The following is a 7,500-nucleotide window of genomic DNA, read 5'->3' on the forward strand; positions in this document are numbered from 1 at the left end:
AGCTCAATGTGTAGCCCTGGCTCCCAAAGCAAGCGTAGAATTTCGACAAAATGGAAGTCGTCCCATTAGAACAGAGAGAATTAGAAGAGATTACGAACGGTATTATTGATCCCTTGAATGACACCTGCCCACGTCCGTAATATCTCCTCGATAATATCTGTTCCCGTCGATCTTATCCGGCTCCTCCAATAGCATCAATTTCCTCCTACTAGGATTAACAACTGGGGATGTCACTGGAGGCTAGGATTCTCTCTCTTCTCTCTCTCTCTCTCTCTCTCTCTCTCTCTCTCTCTCTCTCTCAATCACGCGGATAGGCGGCTAAGCTCCTTAAGTCCCTGTGATTCACAGGTGCGTTAGATGAAGTCCTTGGGACGTCCTCTACAAGTCCTCCTGATTGCGTCCCGATGGCTGAGCCTTATCAGTAATTTGGTCAGAGCTTAGGTCCTGCGAAGGATTAGCGGTTTTGGTTCATGTTCGGCTCGCAGGAGGAGGAAGGAAGCTTCCTTCCGGATTACACATCCCTTATGAGTTATGTCAGGTTAGAAGAAGGAAAACACGTCTTAGGATCCTAGATTCTAGTTTAGTCGTGTGATATATATAATAGTAGTTTTTATAAATTTATGAATTTATGCCTTTTAGTTGAAACATCTTTAGTATGTTAATCTTGCCTTATGTAATGGTATCCATTTTACATTGTGATGTGACTAAAGTTTCCTGACAAGTATGCCAAATGAAGTGTTCTTTGTGAACCTTGTTTTTTTATTTTCATGGAATTTTATGATTCTTGCAATTCCTTTGGGCTTAAGCACTTTTAGGCACTTTTAATACTAGCTTTGGAAAGCATTAATTTTACCTGTTTGTGTAAAAGTTTCAGCTGTTCATGTTTAATTCAGCTGGTGGGAAGTATTAATTATGCATTTCATGCATAATTAATGTTTCATACATGTTTATGAGACTCATTCCTTGATCTGTGTGTGTGTGTGTTTTTAATATGGTAAATAATTTTCCTGCATTGTAGTCGTTTAATTAAACACAGCTTGTTAGCCATGGCATTTTTCCTGCTGAAGTTGGGTAATGTTCATGAGTTAGTTATGAATAATTTTTCATATATAATTAAATTTTTATTATTAGTATAATCATTCTTCCCTGTGTATGTGAATATAATAGTAATGTTTTGGAACTATTTGTCCTTGTTTTTTGGCATGTTAATTGTTTATTGAGAAGATATTAATAAAAAACGTAGTAGATGAAGCTGAGAATTAGTTAAACCGACTGGCTCTCAGGGAGTGTATTCCACAGTCAATTGTCTGATATTAAAGTATTCATTATAATTGGAATGATACGAGAAGGGTGACAGACATCTAGCTTAAATTAGCGCTAGAATTCCTATGCTTAACGAAACGAAAGATTTTCTAGGGAAAAGAACATGAAAATTATTTTAAAACAAGTAAATTGTCTTTTGAATACCATAAAAGGTCTTGGAAATGTAATTCTTTAAATTGAAGATAGTTTAATATTTGAACTGACATTATGGATTCTGTGTCATCAATATTTGGACTTGACGAGATGGATTCTGTGTCATAAGGGTTTCGATTGGATTTTATCTGACTTTTATAGACTGAAGTCCCTTTGATAAATATTCTGGTTTGGGGAAATACATTTCACTTCAAATTTACAATCTCTTGAATTCAATGCGTAACTTCAGTGTAGTTTCAATAAGGCAGTGAGTCTTAATGGAATGCGGAGGGTAGAGTACGTAGAGATTTTTCCTCGCTCTCTCTCTCTCTCTCTCTCTCTCTCTCTCTCTCTCTCTCTCTCTCTCTCTCTCTCTCTCATTTTAATCATTGATTTTTTTTCTCTCAGTTGCAGGTACCTACGTGACTTCCCACATTCCGTTACTCGAAAGTAAATGCTACTAAGGTATGTGACTTTAAATTCCCGGGTACAGTGGCAGTAACATGGAATGTACGGAGTTTAGCGGTCGACTCTCTCTCTCTCTCTCTCTCTCTCTCTCTCTCTCTCTCTCTCTCTCTCTCTCTCTCTCTCACGAATTTCACGAAGTTAACTCATTTCTGCGATGCATTCGGAAGCCACCGAGGGATAATTAGCATAGGAATAATCTAGGCGCTGCCGGCGAGGATCTGAAAAGGGGGAACGGCGGGAAAAACTGGGGAAAACTACAAGAAACTAATTAAGTGGGATTACACAAAGAAACATTCCCGCGGCAGGAATGCGCCGTAGGGGTTAGGGTAGTTTAACGAAGGGCGCCCTTGCTAAAAACAGGGGTTCAGTTGAGGTCATATGGCTGAGAACAATGGGTAGCCGGATATAAAACGCGCTTGTTCGTTCAAAAATAGCCAGGCAACACGAGAGGAGTTGAACGGAGGTGCTTTTTTGGGTCTGTTACATTGTCTCCTTCAGATATGTGTACATGTGCCGAGTGTGTGTGTATATATGTATATATATATATATATATGTATGTATGTATTGTATGTATGTATGTATGTATGTATGTGTTATATATGTATCTATATATAGTGTATATATATATATATATATATATATATATATATATTATAAATATATATGTGTGTATGTATGTATCCATCTATGAGTGAATGTCGGTGTATTAACCCACAAAAACTCTTTTGAGTCGGATTCTTTATACAGCACTTCCACACACAGATTTACATCTTATCAATGACGCAATTGATTAGAAGAAACTATTGTAGAAACATGTTTCAGTTTTCTCACGTTCATTAAAGAAAAAAAAGCTAAAGGCAAACTGCTATTAAATAAGGAAGCAATTATAGTTTTTTGTTTTTCTCTTACAGCGAATGCAATTACATAGGAAGTACCCCTCTCACGGAGAACGGAAATTGAATATACATGGTATATTCAATTTCCGTTATAGGGCAGCTATAGAAACTGCGGAACATATACTACGAGTGTGGAAAGGGTCATGCCATAAATTTTGAAGAGTACCGCTGCTCTATGTGTGTTATTTCAGACATACGAACCATTCTTCAATGGGTTATTGCGTCTTGTTTTTATATAAGTGAAGCTTTAAGGAAAAAGTCTTTCACACACCACACACACTTTTTAATGTATATTAAGCCATTCATTAGACTTCATATTTTTATTTTATTAACTGCGCTGAATTGCCTTCTTGGTCCCAGTGCCTGGGCTTTAGCCCTAAATTATATATATATATATATATTATAAATATATATTATATATATATGTGTGTTGTGTGTGTGTGTGTGTAAATATATATATATATATATATATATATATATTATAATGTGTTGTGTTTGTGTTTTGTGAGGACACGCAATGAAGGTTTCGAACCTAAAATGCATTTTTCCATTGCAGTTCCTCTACCAACAAGATAATTCCTGCTTATCACTCAAAAATCCTACCTTGCCAATTACACTTCCGCCGGCAAGATGACACCAGAGATTGTAAATCTCAGAATGCAGTGCAGTTGTTACTTGGAAGTTCCATAAATTGGCGAAACAGTTTTGGCGACGGGAACAATAAACGGAAGAGAAATGCCGGCGTCCCTCACCGGAAACTGACCCCCTGAGATTCGGGGGGAAAAATCGACGACGCCGAGAACTCCTGCAAGAAACTTATAGGGGCCCTCAAGTCAATTCCATCAACTCTCTCTCTCTCTCTCTCTCTCTCTCTCTCTCTCTCTCTCTCTCTCTCTCTCTCTCTCTCTGTCCGGTTTAACAATCTTTTCTAGACACGTATGAATAATGTATGCTTGCATACATATATTATATATTATTATGTAATATATATATGTATGTATATATATAAACGAAAATCTGCATGCAAAGTATACATTGTACACACGTGGATACAAAAGATTGTTAAACCAGACCTGGCCAGTTCCCGAAAAAATGATTGTGTTAAAGTGCATAAGAGTCCTAATTTGGATCTCTCTCTCTCTCTCTCTCTCTCTCTCTCTCTGTCCACGTGACTCGTGTTGAAAAGAATAGAACTTCCTGTTGAAATGAGAGGGAAACAAAAAGGATTTTATTTATAGCCTCCGTTAGACCAGGAGACCGAATTATAAACCCTATTTTAATGAAAAAAAAAAAAAAAAATCTTTTGTCTCGATAAGACCAACGTAATTAGTGCATGTCAACAGTTTTATTCGGTAAGGTGGTGTGACATTAACTTCCTCGCCCCTTTTGTGGTTTCCGAAACCCCATCACAATGGAAGAAATTGATTCTGGCTCCCTTTTATGTGGAAGAAATAGTTCCCAAAACATCGTAGTATGTAGTGTCGCTGTGGATTGTAGACTTTTATAATTGTGTTGATTGCCTGTGTTGGTTTAAAGGGGAAAACTTGGCTTCTGATTAAGACTGCTGTCTTTTGAAATAACAGCTGAAGGTAGTTCGTAAGTGTTTTATATTTCTTGACGACGAAATATTAAGTTATTGTAGCCTGACAAAGAGCACGGTATGTATTCTCTTAGATTGCAGCAAAGGTTTACGGAATTTATTGACATGTAGCTGAAAATCTTGCTTAAATTGAATGCTTAGTATTTTCCACTAATGAGTACTTTTAATGAGTCGGTTTCTAAATTTCTGAGGTAGTAATTTAAGTGATAGATTTAGTTTTATAGGATTTTTTTTTTCCGAATTTGTAAGGTAGCAATTAAAATAGATTTATTTTATAGGAATTTTTTATGGGATAATTATTGGCTTCCCTTATCGATAATGAGCAAATGGTCATACCTATTTCAGTTACATATCTACCATTAAAATAGCAATACAATACGCAAGCGCCTTGCAGGTTAAACTGAGGGGATTTTTTAAGAAGAATTTTTCATATCCTTCATCAATAGAAAGAAATTTACTTTTCTCGGCGCTATATCAATTTGATTAGCTATTACGCTTACTGTTCAAAATGGCTACCTGTGTTTAATTATATTCTGGAAGTTGTGGTGTCTTTTATTTTTTATTGTCTGGGTATATATTTTTTACTTTATTTTACGGAGTCATCGGATTGTATCCATTTTTATGTAACGGATAAATTGGTCAGTAAAAACAGCTGATCTTGCGTGCACGTCGACCGCAGATCTTGATTTAGTGTCCTTTGGTATAAACCTGTCTGTCTTCCTGCTGACTAGGATCCTGGAGGCTACCTTCACAGTCTTCAGAAAACTGCTCGTCTTCGAGATCAAATCGAACTTGTCTGAAAACTAGTTTGAAAACTTGCCCGAGTTTCATGAGTGTGTCATTGTCAGTGAATTGGAGGCTGCGGTTTTGCGAGATTCCATCCTAAATCGACACGGTGACTCATTTTGATTCGTTGGTATCATTTTCTTAATGCATTTTGTGCGAATGTGTGTTATTTGCCGTGTACTTCTCTATTTATTTATGAAGTCCAATTTCCAGTGGAAGTGTGCAAGTAGGTAAGCCAGTAATGTTTCCCCGTTTTCTACTCAATTTCCCTTTTCTTTACAATCTCCTCGTTTCTTTGCAATCTCCGTTATCTTTACGTGGCCATACAGTTGCTCCGTGTTGAAATGGTTTTAAAGTTTTATTTCAAGGAAAAGCAGTAATTCATAGACGTTTTAGGCTATTCAAATTCTCAAAATGTGTTGTCCTATTAGAACATCTATATTATATGACTAAGAGACTGCTATAAATTGATATAAAGTTCATAGATTATGTAATACTGTGACGTCTCTCACTGGACGTTATAGTTGTGCTGTTGTATTTTCGTCGCAAAAATTACATTTGAGTCGAAGCAATTGAATGAACGGAATTTAAAGATATGCTCTCTCTCTCTCTCTCTCTCTCTCTCTCTCTCTCTCTCTCTCTCTCTCAATTCCTGAAGCATTGCTTTAATAAAGAGAAAAAAAGACGTTATCAAACGGAACATTTTCATAACGATAGGCAGTATTGAATGATTTCTCTCTCTCTCTCTCTCTCTCTCGCTCTCTCTCTCTCTTCTCTCTCTCTCTCTCTCTCTCTCTCTTAATATCAGCTATTGTTTTAATAAATAGAAATCAAATGATTTTATCAAACGGAATTTTTTTTGTAACGAAAGGGAATGTTGAATGACTCTCTCTCTCTCTCTCTCTCTCTCTCTCTCTCTCTCTCTCTCTATTATATGACCTATTATTTTGATAAATAGAAATGAAGTTATTGTGTCAAACGGAAATTTTTTTTTATAACGAAAGGGAATGTTGAATTATCTCTCTCTCTCTCTCTCTCTCTCTCTCTCTCTCTCTCTCTCTCTCTCTCTCTCTCTCTCTCTCTCTTTAGAGAATATCCGCGTACAATACTCTTAAAGTTTAGACTCAGGCGCCTGGTTGTGGTTGCATTCAGCATTGTTGAAGGGAAATTCATGCTTCTTTTCCAGCGCGTGAATCCAGACCTGCTTTCACCCAGAAGATCGATGTCTTGATAATGTGTCCAGGCTCACTTCAGCCCAGTTGGGAAGTCCCCTCCTCCCGGCTTTCTTAGACATATTAAGACGGGTTTTGGCATATTAGGCTTTAGGATTATTAAGACTTTTTTTGGCCTATTAGGTTTTAGAACTAAGAAAATAAAATTGTCATAGGCTTTAAAAATATTAAGACTTTTTGGCATACTAGGCTTTAGAATTATTGAGACTTTTTGGCATATTAGGTATTATGATTATTAAGACTTTATAATAGGCTTTAGGATTATTAAGACAGTTTTTGGCATATTAGACTTAAGAATTATTGAGACTTTTTTTGCCCTATTAGGTTTTAGAATTATTAAGAGTTTTTTTTTCGTAGCAGGCTTTAGAAGTATTAAGACTATTTGGAAGATATTAGGCTTTATAATATATGAAGACTTTTTTTTCATATAAGGCTTTATAATTATTGAGACTTTTTAGCATGAGGCATTATGATTATTAAGACTTTTTTCATATTAGGCTTTAGGATTATTCAGACTTTTCTGGCATATTAGGCTTTAGAATTTTAAGGACGTTTTTGGATGAGCCATATTCATTTGGGAAAAACCCACAACGGCCATTGACTTGAAGGTCAAGCTTCCAAAGAAAATTGTGCTAATTTGAAACATGCAACAGGAGGTAGTAGGAAATTTAAAGAGAAGAGATGAGTTATTAGGAATTTGAAAATAAATTAACACCTTAAATAGATAAAGATGTAAGTAAATGATCCAATACAATAATCGCTTTAGGGCAATAATGGTGTATCATCATTTCAAAAGAAAAAGTTATTTAACTACTTTATAGCTTTATTTTCTAACTTAATCCGGATAAGTTAGGTTGTGGCTTTTTTTTAATACTATCTATTTTTTAAATATTTGTTTTCTAGACTCTGGCAGTAAGAAAACTGGGTAGCCACCTTTCTATTTCCTCCGTCTTCCTTTCCGCCTTCTAACAGTGGTTTCAACATTATTTTCAAAGCTAAATGACGTGGTAGGTCCCAGCGCATGGCGTGTGGCCTAAATTTTATATCCCAGTTCCAATTCCAT

The 7,500-nt window shown here is 36.0% G+C and overlaps 1 protein-coding gene across 1 annotated transcript in view; it reads left to right on the forward strand.

Annotated features, from left to right (window-relative positions):
- Positions 1 to 7,500, forward strand: part of LOC135209993 (glycine receptor subunit alpha-2-like) — a gene marked incomplete in the record, with an annotated part of 455,240 nt that overhangs the window by 190,743 nt on the left and 256,997 nt on the right. Inside the window, 1 exon segment of the mRNA XM_064242724.1 lies at positions 1,864 to 1,920.

This window comes from Macrobrachium nipponense, chromosome 39 (genome assembly GCF_015104395.2).
Source record: "Macrobrachium nipponense isolate FS-2020 chromosome 39, ASM1510439v2, whole genome shotgun sequence".
Taxonomy (NCBI): domain Eukaryota; kingdom Metazoa; phylum Arthropoda; class Malacostraca; order Decapoda; family Palaemonidae; genus Macrobrachium; species Macrobrachium nipponense.